Raw genomic sequence first — 23,484 nt, 5'->3', positions numbered from 1 at the left:
TATTTCTGCCGCTTCTGTGACTGTTCATTTGGGTTTTGATGATTCCGTAGCCCACTTGTCGATGGATGTCCAGAATCAGCAGCATCCACCGCGGTCCTTTTTATCCTGGGCGACGACCGAGCCAGTATAGACTTCGTTTGGGTTTGATTCTCCATAATGCTAATGGGTTAGGTGCTCTTAGTTCTGCTCCTCAGCTGAGGCCTCTCTGGCTTGGTTGGACCTGCCGGTAGTTACACTACCGCCAGCACAGCCCTCAGTCATCATTGGAGCAGCTAAGCCCCCCCCCCCCCCCACGTCAAGGTGGCACCTGCGGAGGGGATTATTATTATTATTATTATTATTATTATCATTTGGTATGACACAGCAAATGAGATATATTTGCTGGATTTTGTATCCCAAAATCACAAGTCAAACACTTCCCAAGTATCTAGGACTGTGTATTATTATTATTATTATTATTATTATTATTATTATTATTATTATTCCATACAAGTTTTTAGGTAGGATACCCACCTGCTCTGATGTGATGTCTACACTGTTGAATTCATGTAGTTTGACGCCACTTTAATCGCTCAATGCAATAGAAACACTGTTGTCATTCTGCAATGTTTTGAGCCTTTTCCGCCAAAGAGTTTAGTGCCCCACCAAACTCTCATGATTCTATTCTAGATGGTCTCATAAGACCATAGGTAAGCAAAGAGACCTCCAAAGATCATCTAGACGGTCTCATAAGACCATAGGTAAGCAAAGAGACCTCCAAAGACCATCTAGATGGTTTTATGGTATTATATTGTATTACAAAATAATATTATTAATATTGTATGCATTTACAATATATTATAATATTATATATTATTGTAAATTATATTGTATATATGATGCACCCGGAGCAAACTTGCCCAATGTGACAAACTTTAAGGACTGATGGAGTTTCTCAGGGTTAACCTGGCACGATGTCAGTTGTAGTTAATCCACAACCTTATACATCTTGACAGCAGTGTGTGCGAAAAAGACCTTGGAGTCCTCGTGGACAACAAGTTAAACATGAGCCAACAATGTGATGCGGCTGCTAAAAAAGCCAATGGGATTCTGGCCTGCATCAATAGGGGAATAGCGTCTAGATCCAGGGAAGTCCTGCTCCCCCTCTTTCTATTCTGCCTTGGTCAGACCACACCTGGAATACTGTGTCCAATTTTGGGCACCACAGTTGAAGGGAGATGTTGACAAGCTGGAAAGCGTCCAGAGGAGGGTGACTAAAATGATTAAGGGTCTGGAGAACAAGCCCTATGAGGAGCGGCTTAAAGAGCTGGGCATGTTTAGCCTGCAGAAGAGAAGGCTGAGAGGAGACATGATAGCCATGTACAAATATGTGAAGGGAAGTCATAGGGAGGAGGGAGCAAGCTTGTTTTCTGCTGCCCTGCAGACTAGGACACGGAACAATGGCTTCAAACTACAGGAAAGGAGATTCCACCTGAACATCAGGAAGAACTTCCTCACTGTGAGAAAGGCTGTTCGGCAGTGGAACTCTCCCCCCCGGGCCGTGGTAGAGGCTCCTTCTTTGGAGGCTTTTAAGCAGAAGCTGGATGGCCATCTGTCGGGGGTGCTTTGAATGCGATTTCCTGCTTCTTAGCAGGGGGTTGGACTAGATGGCCCATGTGGTCTCTTCCAACTCTACTATTCTATGATTCTATGATTCTAATTAAAAAATTGACTTTTTCAAATATCCTGGGCAACGCTACTTAATAAATAAATTACACTGTATAGATTCCTCCAAATGCAAGTCTGGAACCCCCAAAGAGAAGGCTTTCCTTATTTCAACCCTTTCTTCCATTATTCAAATGCATTGGTTGTGTTTTTTTTTCCAAGCTGTGGTTTCTCTCCAAGGCCGTAGCAATGGCAACCCTTTTGCACAATAAGATAGGAGAAAAATAGAGAAGGGGGGTGATGAAAAGGGAGATTTTATAGCAGGCTCCTCTTGACATTTGCAGTCCGCATGCCACCAATGCTTTAACAAGGTCCGGCCGATGCTGAATTTGTGAAAGGACAAATTGGCCGGGTTTCAAAAGCAGCAGCAGAAGGCATGCTTTGCATTCGAAAGGCCCCTGGTTTCATCCCTGAGCATTTTAGGTGCTCTGCTCGGATATTTGTGAAGCAGGACTGGAGAACACGTTGGTGTAACATGTTTAACTGTGTTTTAAAAAGGGTTAATATTTCAGTTACTCTGCACCATGAGTTGGTTGCCATGGAGAGGTGGGCGGAGCCAACTGCGTTTAGCTGAAGAGAGAGCAGAATTTGGAGAGAAACTCAGTCTGTGGTCAGAGAACCACAGGGAAGGTTGATTTTAGAGTCAGCGCCCTTATGAGGTACCGGGAAGACTGATTCTGGTTGAAGGGATCAGGGTGGCTCAAATGTTTGATTTTGAGTCAATTTTAAAATAAGTTTGGTGGCTTATTTTAAGGTAGTCTGTTTCTAGATAAGGAACAGATAGTCTGTGATTGAAATTCACAGGGTGACTGCAGGTTAAAGCAGTGGAGAAAGAAGTGACATTTTAGGAAGTTTGAATCACCTCATTCTAGCTTTGCAACTGTCAATCAAAGTGCCTCTGAGAACTGTAACCATTAAGCTTGTGGCTCAATAAACGTGTTATTGTTCTCTCAAACATCTCAGTCTCTGTCATATATACACATATTCATCAAGAATAAACAAGAAGAAGAAAGAAGAAACATAAAAATTTAAAAATCTCTCTAAATAGCCAGTGGCTAAATCTTCCAATAGTGGTGGCAAGAGTTGATAATCCCCTTAACATCTGGTGGCCGCATTATAAACATCTTTACTTCTGGTGGCAGCTTTTAAATAAAAACATCTTTATATTGGTGGCAGCAGATATATAATATAAATATAATTAATTAATAGGAACTCCTCCACATCTCCGCAATTGGTGTCAGAGGTGGGATTTTTAAAAAGATTCCCCTCTGCCTGAGTTCTTTACAAATTGGTGGCAGCAGTGGGATTCAAAAGGATTCCCCCCTTTCTGACATCTTTGCAGTTGGATAATGTACTGAGGCTCTTTACTGCTCTTTCCAACTCTCACAATTTGGAAAAGAGTCCCATTTAAGACGTTAGTCTCTCACCTTTCCCAGGAGATGCAGGCTGTCTGCACTTGCCTTCTCTCCCATTTCCATCACTTTTGCAACCTGGAGCACATTGTGAAGTTCCTTGGCCGTATTCTTCTTTTGTTTTCTGCTTGACGGGTGTCTGTTTCTCAGGCAGAAGACTCAATCAGCATCTGTAGGAAAGGTTAGGAAGAAATCCCTGATCAAGACATAGAAGACTACTTGATAATAATAGTATGATATAATACAATATAATAATAATACACTATTATAATTGTATATTTGTATTACATGTGCTGGTACGGCTGTACCAGGAGCTCCAACTTTATTTTCTTTCTGCTAATGTTTACAGTCATAGGGCAGGCCGCCTGTCCATCATCATTAAGTTTGTTCAGGGCTCTGGGAGGAAAGGAGCCATTTTTAAGTCAGTCTCACTTAAGGAAGCTAAGCTATAGGACATAGACCAGCTCGTCCCGTAGAAAAGCTTCATATTTCAAGAACATTTGAGGAATCAGAAACAGAAATTCCAGGGGAAAGGTCCCAAAGATTCTGGCTAAGAGCTCACAGCCTCTCAGCCTCACAGCTCCTGAGGAAAACAGCCCTAAAGTTTCCAAAGAAACCTCGGAGAAGGAACAGCACCACAGATCCACGCAACCCCAGCTGAAACATCTGCAAGCCTTGGTTGGTAGGTCCACTCGATACCCAGAGGCATTTGGAATCGGTAGTGGGTCCCACATCAGCTAGGCCCATGTGATAGACAGCCTGGGAGAGGTTATAAGGGGATTTCTTCTTATAGAGAAAGCACAGTTATCCAAAGCCAATTGTCTGTCCCCTGGGGACAAGACCGAAAAGGCCAACAGTTTATTAAGGAAACCTTGAAGTGTTATTTGACTCCTTGAAGATTTATTATTTGTTCAACAATAAAGAATTTGTTATCTCATTAAAGACTCAAAGGACTATCCTTTTCAGGAAAATTCTCAAGAACCTTTCTTTGAGGTGCCCTGGCTTCCCGCTGGGCATAAAGTATACGTCCTATACAAAGACAATAGTTACAGGCCCAGCGCGTGACAGAACATTACATGTAATATTACTAATACTATTGCAATACACTTTTATAGTACAATATAATAATATATAATGCTTATGTAGTGCTTATATTGTGCTATACTAATAATATAATATATTGTATGTATATATAACTTGTAAGCCGCCCTGAGTCCCTTTCAGGGTGAGAAGGGCGGGATATCAATGTCGCTAATAATAAATACATAAATAAATAAATACATTGAACTAGAGATAATTAGGAGTCTGGGAGTCTGGTGGAGCCTCCTTCTCCAGAGGTTTCTCAACAGTGGCTGGATGACCATTTGTTGGGAAGGTTTTGATTGTGTTTTCCTGCCTGGCAGAATGTGGATAGATTTGATGGTCCTTGTGGTTCCTCTCAACTCTAGGAGTCAATGATTCTATGGCCCTATTTATTCATAAGCCTATTAGTGTCTATGAAGTTGGGTGGCCATCTGTCAGGAGGGCTTTGATTGTGTCTTCCTGCCTGGCAGAATGAGGTTGGACTGGATAGCGTTTGGAGGTCTCTTCCAATTCCAATTCAATGACTGCACATGGCTTAAGTCGCATTGACCGACCGTCTGCGCAGAGTTCAACACAACCTGTTGCACCTCAGGTTATCTTCACCTTGCTATATACACCAGGCTGTACACAGGTTGAAGTCTTTTGTAGTTTATTAGAAAATAGAAGATAACTAGTTCTTTAAAAGCAAAGGTAAAGCTCCAAAAGATCATTACAAAAAGTAAATTTCCAAAAGATTATTACAAAACAAAGCCTTAGAGAATAATCCATGAAACCATAAAGAATAAACAAAGTCCCATAAGAACATGACAAAGTCCCATGAACATGAACACACAAAGGCTGCAAGATAATCCAGGAGAACGAGAACTTCTTGGTTGAACGAAAAGTTGCTTTGACAAAGGTTGATCTCCCCACACACTGTTTTAATACTCTTAGCAAAGCATGAAAGCATTTCTTTGGCCTCTGACCTCCTTCCTGTTTGCTATTCTCACACTCCTTTGAACCCTGAATTCCAAACTGTCAGCTCGATCTAGAGATTCTGTTTCATCAAGGCCAGACAGCTCATTAGCGTCTGTCTGCATGCTATCCTCCTTTTCTGAGTCAGTTTGCACCTGGCTAGTTTCAGTATCATCAACATCACAACCGTTCAATGCTAAGGCTTCCCAGTCTGCGCAGGGTTCCATACTCCGCCTTTTAACAACACAACCGTTCAATGCTAAGGCTTCCCCGTCTGCGCAGGGTTCCATACTTTGCTCTTTAACAACACAACCATTCAATGCTCCCAATTGTGTATTTGGGGCATTGTTTGTAGTCCATTGGATATTGAGGTTGGACTCGACAGCTCTTCCCTTCCTAAGCTACGATTCTGTGATTCATAAGAAGCCCAGAGGTGAATTATTTGGGGATTATCCAACCATCCCACATCGTTCTTCCCTTTTCCAGCTTCCTTTGCCTACACAAAGGGGTGACACAGTCCACGAAAACAAAAGACTGACATTTGCCCAACATCTGGTTGGCTTGAGACGGTCCAAGGCTGACCGAAAGACCGGGCAGAAGGTGACATTTGTCGGGAGGATTATGCCGAAAAGGACATACTTTTGGGGGCAAAGGGATGGGAAGCCTGCCTCCTCCTGATCCTTGTTAAGCTTATTAAAACCGAGCCTTGATCCAGACTTCTTTATGGTTTGATCCAATTAATCTGGAGCTGGAGGCGTTGGGGTCTTTATCCACAGCAAGAGACGTACAACTTCACCTCTGTCCTTTTGCCTTGAGCAATTTCTGAACATGTCGAGAGTTGCATTTGTTGAACTGAAATCCTTGCGATGGACGATGAACCCGCTCTGGGTTGTAGCCCAAACTTTAAAAGAAGCCGAAAGAAATCTTTAGCGAAAAGTTGATCAGGTAGGAAGAAGATCAGGTAGGGCTAGTCACACTCTCTCGGCCTCAGAGGAAAGGAATTTCAATCTGAGGATTGACGTAAATTATAAAGTTGGATGGGCATCTCTTGCGAGTGATTTAGCTGTGGATTCTGAGACGGTCTTTGTCTTCGAATCTCTCATAGAATCATATAATCCTAGAGTTGGAAGAGACCTCGTGGGCCATCCAGTCCAATCCCCTGCCATAATATGATAATAATAATAATAATAATAAATCAGACAAAAAATCAATACAAGAAAACCGCACTACAAACTAGAGCTGACAGCTGGTACAACAAAACATTACATGGAAAGTTCCTTGACAAAATTGAAGGAAAAGCTGATAAGGAGAAGACCTGGCTCTGGCTCACGAATGGGACCCTGAAGAAGGAGACAGAAGGCCTGATCCTTGCAGCCCAGGAGCAAGACATCAGGACAAAGGCCATTAATAATAATAATAATAATAATAATAATAATAGAAGACCTGGCTCTGGCTCACGAATGGGACCCTGAAGAAGGAGACAGAAGGCCTGATCCTTGCAGCCCAGGAGCAAGACATCAGGACAAAGGCCATTCAGGCCAAGATCGAAAAATCAGCAGACAGCCCGAAATGCAGACTGTGCAAGGAAACTGACGAAACCATTGATCATATCCTCAGCTACTGTAAGAAAATCTCACAGACTGACTACAAACAGAGGCACAACCATGTGGCCCAAATGATTCATTGGAACTTATGCCTCAAGTCCCACCTCCCAGCAGCAAAGAACTGGTGGGATCACAAACCTGCAAAAGTATTGGAAAATGAGCACACAAAGATACTGTTGGACTTCCGAATCCAGACTGACAAAGTTCTGGAACACAACACACCAGACATCACAGTTGTGGAAAAGAAAAAGGTTTGGATCATTGATGTCGCCATCCCAGGTGACAGTCGCATTGACAAAAAACAACAGGAAAAACTCGGCCGCTATCATGACCTCAAGATTGAACTGCAAAGACTCTGGCAGAAACCAGTGCAGGTGGTCCCGGTGGTGATCGGCACATTAGGTGCCGTGCCAAAAGATCTCAGCCGGCATTTGGAAACAATAGGCATTGACAAAATTACGATCCGCCAACTGCAAAAGGCCACCCTGCTGGGATCTGCGCGCATCATCCAAAAATACATCACACAGTCCTAGACACTTGGGAAGTGTTCGACTTGTGATTTTGTGATATGAAATCCAGCATATCTATCTTGTTTGCTGTGTCATAATAATAATAATAGTAATAATAATAATAATAATAATAATAATAATAATAATAATAATAATAATAATACATCACACAGACCTAGACACTTGGGAAGTGTCCGACGTGTGATCCAATACAACAGCCAGCAGAGTGTCTGCTGTGGACTCAACTTGTTGTGTTTCAAATAATAATAATAATATGATCATATAATAACAATGCAATTTTATAATAATAATAATGTAATAATAATAATAATACTATGAGGGTTGAATGAAAAGTAATGCCTCCACCTTCATTACTTGGGTTTGGATGGGAATATTTTAACTTTGGGGATTCAAACATCGCTTCGGATTCTCTGGTCGCCAGAACTCCACTGCTCCAAATGCCAAACAGGTGCAAGGCCTCCGGTGCTCGTACACTGCGGTTAATTGAGCCGGATGCTCCGCGTCAATGTCCAAACAATTGTCCATCCCAGTTTTTCATGGGCCTTCGTGCTCCAAATCACCTGCGTTGGAAGCTGGGTTGGTCGCGCCACATTCTGCTTGGAAGTCAGAAGTTGGCAATCATTGAATCCTAGAGTTGGAAGGGACCCTAAAGGCCATCCAGTCCAACCCCATTCTGCCAGGCAGAAAGACACCATTCGACCCCTCCTGAAAGATACATTTTGTTCCTACTGGACAATGAGAATGAACTCTCAGTCACAAAGGTGATCCCCATTATTGCTTTGCCTTTTGGTTGCAGAGAAATAGGCTCCATTTTGAGATCATAATAATAATAATAATAATAATAATAATAATAATAATAATAATAATAATAATAAAGAAGAAGAACATGCCCTGCCAGAAGATGTAAAGCAAAGTGAAGAACCTGCTTTGATTGAAGTCAAAAATCAGAAACTCCTCAAAGCACAGCAGACAAAGAACCAGTACAAGAAAACCGCACTACAAACTAGAGCTGACAGCTGGCACAACACCTGGGCCATACCTGTCATAAGATATACTGCTGGCATTATAAACTGGACACAGATGGAACTGGACAATTTGGACAGAAAAACAAGAAAACTCATGACCATTCATCATTCACTGCACCCCGCAGTGATGTTGACCAGCTATATCTGTCTAGAAGATCAGGGGGCAGAGGACTCTTACAAGTCAAACAAGCAGTCAAAGAAGAAGAACATGCCCTGGCAGAAGATGTCAAGCAAAGTGAAGAACCTGCTTTGATTGAAGTCAAAAATCAGAAACTCCTCAAAACACAGCAGACAAAAAAAAAGTACAAGAAAACCGCACTACAAACTAGAGCAGAATCAGTACAAGAAAACTGCACTACAAACTAGAGCTGACAGCTGGCACAACAAAACATTGCATGGAAAGTTCCTTGACAAAATTGAAGGAAAAGCTGATAAGGAGAAGACCTGGCTCTGGCTCACGAATGGGACCCTGAAGAAGGAGACAGAAGGCCTGATCCTTGCAGCCCAAGAGCAAGACATCAGGACAAAGGCAATTAAGGCCAAGATCGAAAAATCAGCTGATGACCCAAAATGCAGTCTGTGCAAGGAAACCGATGAAACCATTGATCATCTCCTCAGTTGCTGTAAGAAAATTGTACAGACAGACTACAAACAGAGGCACAACCATCTGGCCCAAATGATCCATTGGAACTTATGCCTCAAGTCCCACCTCCCAGCAGCAAAGAACTGGTGGGATCACAAACCTGCAATAGTGTTGGAAAATGAACATGCAAAGATACTGTGGGACTTCCGAATCCAGACTGACAAAGTTCTGGAACACAACACACCAGACATCACAGTTGTGGAAAAGAAAAAGGTTTGGATCATTGATGGTTGCCATCCCAGGTGACAGTCGCATTGATGAAAAACAACAGGAAAAACTCAGCCGCTATCAGGACCTCAAGATTGAACTGCAAAGACTCTGGCAGAAACCAGTACAGGTGGTCCCGGTGGTGATGGGCACATTAAAAGATCTCAGCTGGCATTTGGAAACAATAGATATTGACAAAATCACAATCTGTCGACTGCAAAAGGCCACCCTGCTGGGATCTGCGCGCATCATCCGAAAATACATCACACAGTCCTAGACACTTGGGAAGTGTTCGACTTGTGATTTTGTGAAACGAAATCCAGCATATCTATTTTGTTTGCTGTGTCATACAATAATAACAATAATAATAATAATAATAATAATAATTTATTACCTGCTTCTCCTTACAGCTCAACATAGTTAAATATGTCCATAAAAGCATATATTAAATCATATTCAATATTAAAGCACATGATGCTGATTGGAGACCCGAGTATTGCATTTTTCTACTCCTGTCTTGCCATGGCTTGAAGGTTGTGTGCTGCATTTAAGGAAATGCATATAAGATGGAATTTGTATCCCAAAAAAGAAAATGTACATCTGCGGCACTTTGCATATCAATCTCCATATATCTTGCACGTCAAATGAAATGTGATGATCTGTGCCTTTTCTAAAACCAGAATCCAGTTGCGAGCAAACCTGGGGAGTTTATGTGATGCAGTGGTTTTAAGTATTTGGCTATAAATCTGGAGATCAAGCCTTGGACAAGTCACACTCTCTCAGCCTCAGAAGAGGTGGAGGAAAATGCATGATAGTGTTGCAAACGAGTCTCTGTTCCTTTGGAACTTGCAAACAAAGATGTCAAAACCGACGGGTTTTCTGATTTTTCTGAAATGCGATCAAGAAAACAGGAGTCCCAGGTGAGGCTATGGATTGACACCTGCCCTTTCGAATTCTGCAAAGTCGAGAAGGAATTGATTTCTAATTGTGTTCATTATTCCAACACGGCACCTTCTTTCTTTTAATTTCGGGAAAGGGTTTCAAACGCTGCCCAAGGAGCGGGAGGCCGATCGATAAGGCCTTTTCCTGACCCAATGAGGACAGAGTCAGAAACCCCTTTGTTTTCATAATTAAAAGGATGCACAGAGTTGAAATGATCCCTTGTCTCATATTCTTGGCCCACAAGGTCTCTTCCAACTCTATCTACCTATATATATAAAAGGGTAAAGTTGTTTGCGCCGTGACTATAACAACACAACTAAACGCCCCAGAAATACAAAACTTGGCAACACAACGCAAAAGCCTTGCCTCACGGTTCTTACAACACAACCACAACACAAAAACACAATCCGGAGCCACAAAACCAAAAAAACCGGCAAACATACACAACAATGCAACTACATGACCCAAACACACAAAACTTGGCAACACGACCCAAAATCCTTACCCCTAGGTGCCGACAACAAAAAGAAAAGAAAAATAAACTCCTAATTAGAAGAAAAGGAATAATTGTTTTTATCCAATTGCTGCCAGTTAGAAACATTTCAAACATGACCAGGCAGACCACAGAACTCAGAGCAACCCAATACAAAGACAAACAAAAATAATAAAATAAATACAAAAAATACGTAAAAAATAAAATACAACAATACAATTTGAAAAAAATTAAATAAAAATAATATAATCAAATAATAAAATATAATACATACAAATAATACAATAAAAATAATTAAAAACACTAAAAAATTAATACAATAAAATACTATAAGAACACAAAATAACTAAAAATACTAAAAGAAAATAATAAAATATAATAAATAAAAAGATAAGTTACAATAAAATTAATTTAAAAAGACAAATAACGATGATGGGTTGTGTTGTCAAATAAAAATTCCACAACAATTTTTAACCAATACCACCATCACTTTCCCACAGCAACGCGTGGCTGGGCACACCTAGTATATATATAAAAATGTAATGCTCGTTTTTACTATGGAGTAAACAACAAACCCACTCAACCAAATCACACCAAATTTGTCCACAAAAGACATAGTCATCCAAAATATGTCTTTCAATAAAAAACCTAGAAAAATAGTCCAAATTAAAGAGTTATATATGTGTGTGTGTGTGTGTGTGTGTGTGTGTGTGTATATATATATATATATATAAATGTAATGTTTGTTTTTACTATGGAGTAAACAACAAAACCACTGAACCAAATTTGGCCACGAAAGACACGTCATCCAAAATATGTCTTTCAATAAAAAACCTAGAAAAATAGTCCAAATTACAGAGGTATATATATGTATGTAATGTGTGTGTGTATGTGTGTGTGTGTGTGTGTGTGTGTATATATATATATATATATATATATATATATATATATATATATAAAAGAGTGATGGCATCACGGCGACCCACAAAGCAACAAAACTACAGGCCCCCCAACCTCGAAATTTGACAACACAACCCATCATCCACGCCTCTAGGTTGATACAACAAAAAGAAAAGAAAAATAAAGTCCTAATTAGAGAGAGAGGAATAATTGCTTTTATCCAATTGCTGCCAGTAAGAAGGCTAAGCTCCTCCAACTTGGTCTCCTAGCAACCCAATAAAAATAATAAAAAACACTAAAAATCATTTAAAACACTAAAAATTAATACAATAAAATAATAAAATATAATAAATAAAAAGATAACTTACAATAAAATTAATTAAAAAAATACAAATAACGTCAAATAAAAATTACACAACAATTTTTAACCAATACCACCACCACTTTGCCACAGCAATGCGTGGCCGGGCACAGCTAGTATATTATAATAGTATCTAAAAATATCTCAACCTATGTATCTCGATCTTATCTATGACTGGGTGGCCATCTGTCGGGAGGGTTTCTTCCTCTCTAGGATATATATAGAGATCCCTGACTGACACAAAATAACTAAAAATACTAAAAGAAAATAATAAAATATAATAAATAAAAAGATAAGTTACAATAAAATTAATTTTAAAAGACAAATAACGTCAAATAAAAATTCCACAACAATTTTTAACCAATACCACCACCACTTTGCCACAGCAACGCGTGGCCGGGCACAGCTAGTATATATATATATATAAATGTAATGTTTGTTTTTACTATGGAGTAAACAACAAAACCACTGAACCAAATCACACCAAATTTGGCCACAAAAGACATAGTCATCCAAAATATGTCTTTCAATAAAAAAACCTAGAAAAATAGTCCAAATTACATATATATATATATATATATATATATATATATATAATGTTTGTTTTTACTATGGAGTAAACAACAAAACCACTGAACCAAATCACACCAAATTTGGCCACAAAAGACACAGTCATCCAAAATATGTCTTTCAATAAAAAAAACCCTAGAAAAATAGTCCAAATTACAGATATATATATACAGTAGAGTCTCACTAATCCAAGCTAAACGGGCCGGCAGAAGCTTGGATAAGCGAATATCTTGGATTATAAGGACTGATCAAGGAAAAGCCTATTAAACATCAAATTAGGTTATGATTTTACAAATTAAGCACCAAAACTTCATGTTATACAACAAATTTGACAGAAAAAGTAGTTCAATACGCAGTAATTTTATGTTGTAATTACTGTATTTACGAATTTAGTACCAAAATATCACGATATATTGGAAACATTGACTACAAAAATGGCTTGGATTATCCAGAGGCTTGGATAAGCGAGGCTTGGATTAGTGAGACTCTACTGTGGATATATATATATATATATAGTAATGTGCGTTTTACTATGGAGTAAAAAACAAAACCACTGAACCCAATCACACCAAATTTGGCCACAAAAGACATAGTCATCCAAAATATGTCTTTCAATAAAAAACCCTAGCCAAGATGGAGCCCAGGGCAAAGCCACACTGATCCACACTGCCTATAAAATACAGATTATCTTATTTGAACTGGATTATATGGCAGTGTAGACTCAAGGTCCTTCCACACAGCTATATTATTTTATTTATTATTTATTTCCATCATTTCTATCCCGCCCTTCTCACCCGAAGGGACTCAGAGCGGCTTACAAAACTGGCAGAATTCAATGCCAATATACAACAATTTTACCCATTTATAATCTTTTATTATCTGCTTTGAACTGGATTATCTTGAGTCCACACTGCCATATAATCCACTTCAGTGTGGATTTTATACAGCTGTGTAGAAGGTGCCTCATATAATCCACTTCTAAGCAGATAATGTAGGATTATAAATATAATATGAAAATAATTACTGTGGTAGAATAATACAGAACAATATAATCTCTAGAACCAGGACAGTCAATAAAGAGCAACACTCTGAAAGCAGGGAAATTGGGAATTCCAGAAAGAAAACAATCAGGGACAGCTAACAACAAAGGATTCCCCCAGGCAGGAAGCAGCCAGGTTTGAAGCTGCAAGGCCATGAAATGCTAATCAAGGTGCCTAATTGCAGTATTCACACCTGCCACACTGAGACTATTAATGGCTATTCAAACTGGCTAACCAAGGATTCCGCAAGGGAGAAAGCGGCCAGGCTTGCAAGCAGCAAGGCTATTCAGTGCTGTTCAGCCTGGCCAACTAAGATTTCCCCTAGATAGAAAACCCCCAAGCTCTGAAGCCAGTGACAAGAGAAAGTGGGAACTATAGTCTTTGGGAAGGCCAGCATTTCCTGACTCAATCGTCAATGGCATTAACAGGTATTTCTTTGCCTTCAAGATTTTTTCAAAGCTTCCTTTCTAGCTTTACTTAGGGGGGAAATTACAGGATTCAACTAGAAAGGCGGGCCTTTAAATCAAAAACCCTGCTGAAAACCTGTTCTCTTCGAATCCCAGATGGAAGTGCTCTCCCTCGCAAATGACATTCTCAAGAGCACTACGAGTTGTCAGGCTGCGTCATTCCAAGAGACAATTGAGACAGAGGTGCGAGATAACTATCGCTTTGGACATAAAAGTTACAGTAATCAGATGGATCGAGATGGATGGTGTTGGCTGGGAGAGATTCAGAGCAGGAGCTGGAAGGCGGGGATTTTGTACTAAAAGGAAGCTCTACCCAAAGAAAATGAGAAGAAAGAGACTTGGAGAAAGGCACAGTCTAACAGGTTGCTCAAAGCTGCCCCTTGTGGCCATCTGCAAGATGACGGGCTCCCAAAGGCCAGGACTGGGATGGGCAGAGTTATGAGCTCTGAGGTAGGGCTGAGCTTCTATCCCTGTCCTGGACACAGGGGGCGGGGCTAGAGGAGAGGGCGGGGCCTCTTCCCAAGTGCCTGACAAGACAGAACCTCTATACCCCGCCTCCGTGTTCTAACGAGTGCCTCGGGAGGTATACAGATGCTCTTGGGAAGAGGCCCCGCCCCCACCCCTAACCCCACCCTCTAGTCCTAAAAAGCCTCTCAGGAGAAATATAGAGGCTCAGCCCTATCTCAGGCTCTTGGGAAAAGGCCCCGCCCTCACCCTTAGCCCCACCCTCTAGTCCTAAAAGGCCTCTCAGGAGAGGTATAGAGGCTCAGCCCTATCTCAAGCTCTTGGGAAGAGGCCCCGCCCCCGCCCCTAGCCCTGCCCTTTAGTCCTAAAAGGCCTCTCAGGAGAGGGATAGAGGCTCAGCCCTGTCTCAGGCTCTTGGGAAGAGGCCCCGCCCCCGACCCTGGCCCCTCCCTTTAGTCCTAAAAGGCCTCTCAGGAAAAGGATAGAGGCTCAGCCCTGTCTCGTGCTCTTGGGAAGAGGCCCCGCCCCCACCCCTAGCCCTACCCTTTAGTCCTAAAAGGCCTCTCAGGAGAGGGATAAAGGCTCAGCCCTGTCTCAGGCTCTTCGGAAGAAGCCACGCCCACTCCTCTAGCTCCGCCCCCGTGTCCTAACAGGCGCCTCGGGGGCTCAGCCCTGTCTCTGGCATTTGGGAAGAGGCCCTGCCCCTCCCCTGGCCCCGCCCCCGTGTCCTAATAGGTGCCATCACCGCCCCCCCGGATCACTCCAGCGCCCACCAGGGGGCAGTAGCGCCCACTTTGGGAATTTTATGGTCTTCATAAGTCAACAGGCAACTTGAAAGCACCAGGTCCCTTCTGATCTTGATGCTAAGCAGAGTCAGGCCTGGTTTGTGTTTGGATGGGAAACTTCCAATAAAGACTACCAAGTGCTTTGGACTCTATTACAGAGGAAGGAACTGGTGAACCACATCGGAGCCTTTCTTGCCTAAGAAACACCTACGAAATTGATATGGTCACCAGATCTGGCACCGGATCCCAGCTAGGCATGGTCAGGCCTGATTTGTACTTGGATGGGAGACCGCCAATGAAAACTACTGAGTGTTTTAGGCTTTGTTTCAGAGGAAGAAAATGGGGGAAAATACTTCTGAGTCTTCCTTGCCTAAGAAAACCCAATAGCAGTAGATGAGGGAATGCAGCCATGTCCTTCCCAGCACCCCGATGCAGCCTGTTCTTTGTTGCACCCCTAGGCTGCGTAGGCACCTCAAAACCACACTGGAAACCCAGAATATAAGCAAACAAGCTGTTTATTGAAGGTTATAAGTAAGCACAAGCAAATATAGTTCAGAGTCAATAAAATGGGTTTAAATCCACAAGAGCCGTGCACTTGAAATCCTAAAGCAAGAGTCTAGGAAAGTCACTCAAAGAACATAGTCCAAACCAGATATCAAACTCAGTCCCACAAAAAGTATCAAGAATAATCCAAACAAGATTCAATTCCAAGGCATGAAACAAACTGGAACCACAGGAAACAAGACTAGAATGCAGGATCAAACTCCCAAGTAATCTAAGGTAACAGAAATCCAAACAGCAAAGTGACTGGAACCTTCAACTGGATTCAAAGACAAACAAGGCTGGAACTTGAAGCAAAAGCCAAAGATACAGGAACACGGAGCAAAGATCTTTCTCTCTTGAATTGCAAAGTTGCCACCTCTGCCATAGCAGAGAAGGACCAGGCATTTAAGGAAAATCCAAGGTCTTTCTTTCATGAGAAAACTCTTTCTCTCATGAGAAAACTATTCATTAGAGTGCTTCAAAAGAAGTCGTTTACTTTTCCGTAAACATTCTTGTTCCCTCCTTCGGTGAGTTATCGCCTCCTTCCTGTAAAACATATTAGCCTCCTCTAAACTAGAATGTCCATCTGACACCTGTTGGACTGGCCTTGACTGCAGAGAGGAACGTGGTTCAGAATGCCTGCTTGCAACCATTTGGTCTCTGGTCCCAGAATCCACTGGAACAGACTCTGGCTGCCACAGGCGGACCTAGGTAATTTCACCTAGTAGGCAAACCTAGTAGCCGTGCACCCCCTCCGAAATTGTGCCAACCCACATACTGCCGGCTGCGGGCGAGGCGCGCATACCACCCGGAAAGTGTGGGCCCAGCTCGCTCGCCACCGAAAGAGGAAGGCCTCCAGGAAGGCCTCGATCTTCTCAGGAGACTTTGCTAAACCTCACGAGACCTCGCAAGAAGAGCGAGGCCTTCCTCATTTGGCGGCAAGCGAGCCGATGGTCCCTGTAATGAAGTATGAATTTTGATTTACAGATGTTATATTAAATTATAGGTATATGTTTGGAATGGGTAAGTATTAAGAGTTACCAGTGTGTGGGGGATGGTAGCCAGCTCAGCATTCTGAAGCAGGTTGCCATAGAAACGTAGCTGCTTCTGTAGAAATGTAACTATTTCGAAGCTAGCAAGAAAGGGACGGAGCTAGCTGGATGAAAAAGGAGGGAATGTTTTGAAGAGAGTTCAGTCTGTGATCGGGAGAATCACAGAGAAGTTAAAATTGCAGTCTGTGATCTGAGAGTCACAGGGAATAGACTGGTTCCAGGTTTAGGGAAACCAGGGAAGTTCAAATCTCAGTCTGTGCTCTGATGGGGCACAGGGAAGATTGATTCTAGGTTGATGGGATCAAGGAGACTCAATTGTTCATTTTGAGTCGGTTTTAAATAAGTTTGGTGACTTATTTAATGTAGTCTGTGTCCTGGAAAGGCACAGAGAATCTGTGATAGTATATCACAGGGGTGACTGTGGTTTGAAGTCACTGGATAGTCCAAGTTTCACTTTGGGAACCAATCCCAGCTGGACTCACAAGTAATAGTTTAAAAGGAGCAGAGGAAGAAGTTTTAACTACTTTAAGTAAAAGAAGTGATACTTTAGAGAGTTTGATTCATCTCATTCTAGTACTGTAACTGTTAATAAGAATACTTCTAAGTGAAACATCTTTTGTAACCACCAAGCTTGTGCCTGAATAAACTTGTTATTGTTCTTTCAACATCTAAGCCTCTGTCACCTATATTCTAAACCAAGTTATGCTACCCTTCTTGCTTTTATACCTTTTGCCACCTTTATCTTAGCTGTGAAAACGTGTGCTGATTTCCACGGTCTATGCAGGAAAATGCACTCTTCTTCAATCACAAAAAGCCTCCTGATCATGGATCTTGGGGGTGCTTGCAGCAGTCTCAATGTTCTCGCGCACTCACTTTCATAATTTCCGAGTAGGGAGGAGTGTGCGGAGAGACATTAAGGAGAACGCCGTTCGTCAGATCCGAAGATCGGCCGGCTATCTTTAGCCAAGCGTCTAATTTCCCTGGGTCTAATTAATGTGCAGAAAATTCTCCTCTCAACGCGCTTTGGCCACTTGGGAAAGTTCAAACAGGCTTGGATAGGAATCTATATATATAAAAGGGTAATGAAATTTCGGCCTAGGACAAAACAACAAAACTACACATCCCAGAAACACTAAACTTGGCAGCACAACCCCTCATCCATGCCTCTACGTTCATGCAACAAAAAGGAAAATAAAGTCCTAATTTGAGGGAGATGAATAATTGTTTTTATCCAATTGATGCCAGTTAGAAGGCCAAGCTCCGCCCACTTGGTCTCCTAGCAACCCACTCAGCCCAGGGGACAGACATAGACCTCACCCATGCAAGTCAGGAAGAAGAAAAATATATTTTCATTAATCTTATCAAAGCATTTTCCCCTGAAATATTTGTTAATCTCTCCAACAGATATATAGGCATTAACCCCTTGCAAGCTTTTTCAATCTCTATGTATCTTTATATGTGTATCTATTATACATTAATTTTGTATATGAATTTCCCCTCATATGTTTGCAGGTCTTTGCGAATCCTTTATACATATAGATCCATGTACCTGTATATCTGTAGCCATACACATACATTATTTTTATATATGAATTTACCCTCATATGTTTGCAAGTCTCTGCAAATATCTATATAAAGAGAGATGTCTGGATAGATAAGAATATATTCTTATCTACCTGTATATAGGGCTTGCAAATATTACGGGGGGAAATGAACACAGAAATATATATAGACATGTCTAGATAGCTATGTATGTGTGTGTGTGTGTGTGTGTGTGTGTGTGTGTGTGTGTGTGTGTATATATATATATATATATATATATATATATATATATATATATATATGGCTTGCAAATATTGTAGGGGAAATACACACACACACACAGAGGGAATTTGCAAACATTTCAGGGGGAAATGCATATGTGAAATTAGTATCTATAATTATAGATCTATATCTAGCTTTGCATTGTTTATATAAGTATTGAATGTTTGCCTGTTACTATGTTGGAAGCCGGCCTGAGTCCCCATGGGGAGAGAGGGTGGGATCCAAATGAAGTTTTTATTATTATTATTATTATTATTATTATTATTATTATTATTATTATTATTATTATTATGACACAGCAAACAGAATAGATATGCTGGATTTCGTTTCACGAAATCACGATCTGCCAACTGCAAAAGGCCACCCTGCTGGGATCTGCACGCATCATCCGAAAATACATCACACAGTCCTAGACACTTGGGAAGGTGTGCCTCTGTTTGTAGTCTGTCTGTGCGATTTTCTTACAGCAGCTGAGGATGTGATCAATGGTTTTGTTGATCAGTGATTTTGTCAATGTCTATTGTTTCCAAATGCCAGCTGAAATCTTTTGGCACGGCACCCAATGTGCAAATCACCACCGGGACCACCTGCACTGGTTTCTGCCAGAGTCTTTGAAGTTCCATCTTGAGGTCCTGAGAGCGGCTGAGTTTTTCCTGTTGTTTTTCGTCAATGCGACTGTCACCTGGGATGGCGACATCAATGATCCAAACCTTTTTCTTTTCCACAACTGTGGTGTCTGGTGTGTTGTGTTCCAGAACTTTGTCAGTCTGGATTCAGAAGTCCCACAGTATCTTTGCGTGCTCATTTTCCAAGACTTTTGCAGGTTTGTGATCCCACCAGTTCTTTGCTGCTGGGAGGTGGTACTTGAGGCATAAGTTCCAATGAATCATTTGGGCCACAAAGTTGTGCCTCTGTTTGTAGTCTGTCTATGCAATTTTATTACAGCAGCTGAGTAGATGATCAATGGTTTTGTGGTTTCCTTGCACAGTCTGCATTTTGGATCATCAGCTGATTTTTCGATCTTGGTCTTAATTGCATTTGTCCTGATGGCTTGCTCCTGGGGTGCAAGGATCAGGCCTTCTGTCTCCTTCTTCAGGATCCCATTTGTGAGCCAGAGCCAGGTCTTCTCCATCAATTTTGTCAAGGAACTTTCCATGCAATGTTTTGTTGTGCCAACTGTCAGCTCTAGTTTGTAGTGCGGTTTTCTTGTACTGATTCTTTGTCTGCTGTGCTTTGAGGAGTTTCTGATTTTTGACTTCAATCAAATTATTATTATTATTATTAGGTTATTGTTGATACCATAATGTTTTTGTTGCCCCTACTTTTCCACTTATAGAGCTAGTTTATTGTTTTTCTTTGAAATACGATAAACATTTAACCTACTGATGCCTTGATTAATGAAATTTTATTGGTATCTATTTTTATTTCTGAAATTTACCACCCTCGGCTTATACTCAAGTCAATAAGTTATCCCAGTTTTTTGTGGTAAAATTAGGTGCCTCGGCTTATATTCGGGTCGGCTTATACTCGAGTATATATACTGTGTCCAGGTTGGTTCATCAAGTGCTCTGCTATGGCTGAGTACTCTGGTTGAGTGAGTCTGCAGTGCATTTCATGTTCGTTGACTCGTGTTTGGATGTGTTTCTATGAAAGTTTTCACGACTCTCGTTTTTGCAGAATCTTGTTGGGATTGCAGGAGGATAATGTGCTTGGATAGGCCTCTTTTAAAGCCCAGGATGCAAACCCATCCCACTGAAGGACTCTCTTGTGGCAAGACCTACCCAAAGTGGGGGAAGAGCTGCTGGTTTAATCCTCAAACGTGTAGTAACAACACGGAGTGGGATTCGGCTCTCCATCCCTGTCGTTTCTTAGCAACTGGGTTGCCAAGCCGGCTCTCGCTGCAAGAAGCATGTGACTTTGCTTCTTGACCTGCTGACCCTTCCATTTGGCCAGCCAGAGCAGGAGCCTATAGTCCCTTGAGGACCGAGGTCAAACCCATTGGGCACCAAATCCTCCATTACAACGATCCTTTGTATCGAAGCAGATCGGAAATGCTCGTTCACTGGCATCGCTTTGGAGAATTGGCAATACCAACGTCTTTATCTTGTCCCACCAGACCGTGGGTGCCTTGCCCAAATGTCGATGCTAATCCTACGAGGGTTCGTTACTTGGGTTTGGATGAGAATATTTTAATAAATCAAACGCAGAAATAATCCTTAGAATGTGCTCTTTAACGGCCACTATTCACTTTTCCACATCATCACCGGACAATTGGATACATTTCTGCCAACGATGAACAAGTTTTCTGAAGCCGTCACTGAAGAAGTCGACACTGGGTTTCTGCAACCAGCGTCTCACAGGACCCGTCATGCACAGTGTTAATGTGGGATTTGTGTATTGGTAGTGTTTAAATGAAATTTGCGTCTTGCCTGTATTGCATACTGATTGCATCATCCAGAGTGTAACATAGTCTGGAAAGAGTTAATTACTGAGAAGCTGTGATGTCCTTGATGTGTGGCTGAACTGGGGAGTGTCCAGACACAAGTGTGTGTGCATTGCTGATTGCATCAGATCAGTTCAGTTCAGTTCTGAGTCGAGTGCTGACTGCTGAGAGTCAAGTCCTGTGTCCATTGTCTACAAGTCTGTTTGTCTTGATTATTGCTGAAGTCAGTGAAACTTGTATATAGTTTTACCATCGTCTCTGATGTCTCTTCGTTCTGCGTTCCACTGATTCCATCCAACTGCTGCTGCGCTGCAAAATACTCTGACACACAGATCTTCCGATAGCCAAGCAAAGCAATAATGTGACCCACATGTTCTTGTGAAATGCCGATGATGCTTGAAATTTCTCTCTGAGTGATACGACGATTGTCCTGAATCAATCTGTCAACCTTTTGCTTGTGAAACATGGTGGTTGCCGTCACAGGACGTCCAACTCTTTGTTTTGTCACGCAAGTCAGATGTTCCCACCTCAACATCTTTCAACTTACTCGCCCAACGACGCACAGTACTCTCATCAACACAACACCTTCTGCTGTCAAGAATTCAGTGACTGCACGTTGCTTAAGTCACATTGACCGACCGTCTGCACAGGGTTCCATACTTGGCACTTTAACAACACAACCGTTCAATGCTAAGGCTTCCCCGTCTGCGCAGGGTTCCGTACTTCGCCCTTTAACAACACAACCGTTCAATGCTAAGGCTTCCCCGTCTGCGCAGGGTTCCATACTTCGCACTTTAACAACACAACCGTTCAATGCTAAGGCTTCTCCGTCTGCGCAGGGTTCCGTACTTCGCCCTTTAACAATACAACCGTTCAATGCTAAGGCTTCCCTGTCTGCACAGGGTTCCATACTTCGCACTTTAACAACACAACCGTTCAATGCTAAGGCTTCTCCGTCTGCGCAGGGTTCCATACTTCGCACTTTAACAACACAACCGTTCAATGCTAAGGCTTCCCCGTCTGCACAGGGTTCCATACTTCGCACTTTAACAACACAACCGTTCAATGCTAAGGCTTCCCCGTGTGCGCAGGGTTCCACACTTCGCACTTTAACAACACAACCGTTCAATGCTAAGGCTTCCCCGTCTGCGCAGTGTTCCATACTTCGCACTTTAACAACACAACCGTCCAATGCTAAGGCTTCTCCGTCTGCGCAGGGTTCCATACTTCGCACTTTAACAACACAACCGTTCAATGCTAAAGCTTCCCCGTCTGCGCAGGGTTCCATACTTCGCACTTTAACAACACAACCATTTAATGATAAGGCTTCCCCATCTGATAGAAGCTCAGCCCTGTCTCAGAGCTCGCAACTCCGCCCATGCCAGTCCTGGCCACCCATTTTTGGTCCCGCCCACCTCCCCTCCCAGCCCTGCATCTTGGACTAGGGAAGAGGCTCAGCCCCGCCCTCTTGAGCAGGAGCCATGCCCACCCCTCTAAGCCACGCCCCCTTTCCAGGGGGTGCTGAGTAATATTTTTTCTGAAAAGGGGGCGGTAGGCCAAATCATCATCATCATCATTTTATTATTTATTAATTGCCCTCCATCCAAGATGCTCTAGGCGATTTACAAGATAAAATTGAAATAAGTTCTCAAATAAGTTTGGGAACCACTGAGCTATATCATCTCAATATAATGGAAACTGTAATCGGACAGATCTCGAAGAGAGCTATTTTGGAGATGAAAGCCAGCCTAAAGTTGCCCAGTGTGGATTGCAGCTAGATGAGGAAATGGCTTGGTCAAGGGCCATTGCTCTACCCATTTGTCCGCACAGCCCTCCCGCTGAGTCTCGAAAGGGTGACTTACCACTTTCCCGGCCTGTTTCCTTGCATTACCACTTGTCAACCTAAATAGACAGGTACATCTCCCTCTGGCGAAAATGAGCTGTGGCAATTGATTTTGGCTCCTTGCGCTTCTGTCCCAGGTAATGACTGTGATAAAGCGGGAGACACAGGGTTCCTGACAAATGGACGGAGAGCCTTCCTCCCGGAGCCGCTTATTGACAAAAGCCAGCAACAAGATGGAGCAATCTCGGCCTGGCACAGACATCATTCCAGCGAGCAAAATAGACATCGGTTTCAACACTTGCGCCGCCTTTACACTTCGGTGAATTCCCCGTGATAGGAATGGAAAGGATAGTGTGAGTTTTGGCCCTCGTCTCCGATTTGTCAAGGTCCTTTTGGATCCAGATATTGTCCTCTGCGGTATTCACTATCCTTCCCGATTGGGTGTCATTGGCACATTTGATGAAAAGCCTGCCTTTTATTCAGTTAACCAGCTTGGGTTCCTAGCATTGTCCGGGTTATTTGAAAATATTTTTAATCGTACAAAATGCATAAGATTGTGGGTGAACTACAACTCACTTCATACCAGGTTAACCG

At 42.1% G+C, this 23,484-nt stretch overlaps 1 long non-coding RNA gene across 2 annotated transcripts in view; it reads right to left on the bottom strand.

Annotated features, from left to right (window-relative positions):
• Window positions 1-2,745: 2,745 nt before the first annotated feature.
• LOC134293112 (uncharacterized) overlaps window positions 2,746-23,484 on the bottom strand; it is a 214,411-nt gene continuing 193,672 nt past the window's right edge. For both annotated transcript variants that reach the window (XR_010000148.1, XR_010000147.1), the window contains one exon: window positions 2,746-3,286. This is a non-coding gene — a long non-coding RNA (uncharacterized LOC134293112). The remainder of the gene's footprint in view (window positions 3,287-23,484) is intronic.

This window comes from Anolis carolinensis, unplaced genomic scaffold (assembly GCF_035594765.1).
Source record: "Anolis carolinensis isolate JA03-04 unplaced genomic scaffold, rAnoCar3.1.pri scaffold_7, whole genome shotgun sequence".
Lineage (NCBI taxonomy): Eukaryota > Metazoa > Chordata > Lepidosauria > Squamata > Dactyloidae > Anolis > Anolis carolinensis.
The sequence above is the reverse complement of the archived record's forward strand: the minus strand, read 5'-3'. Positions and strand labels throughout refer to the sequence as shown.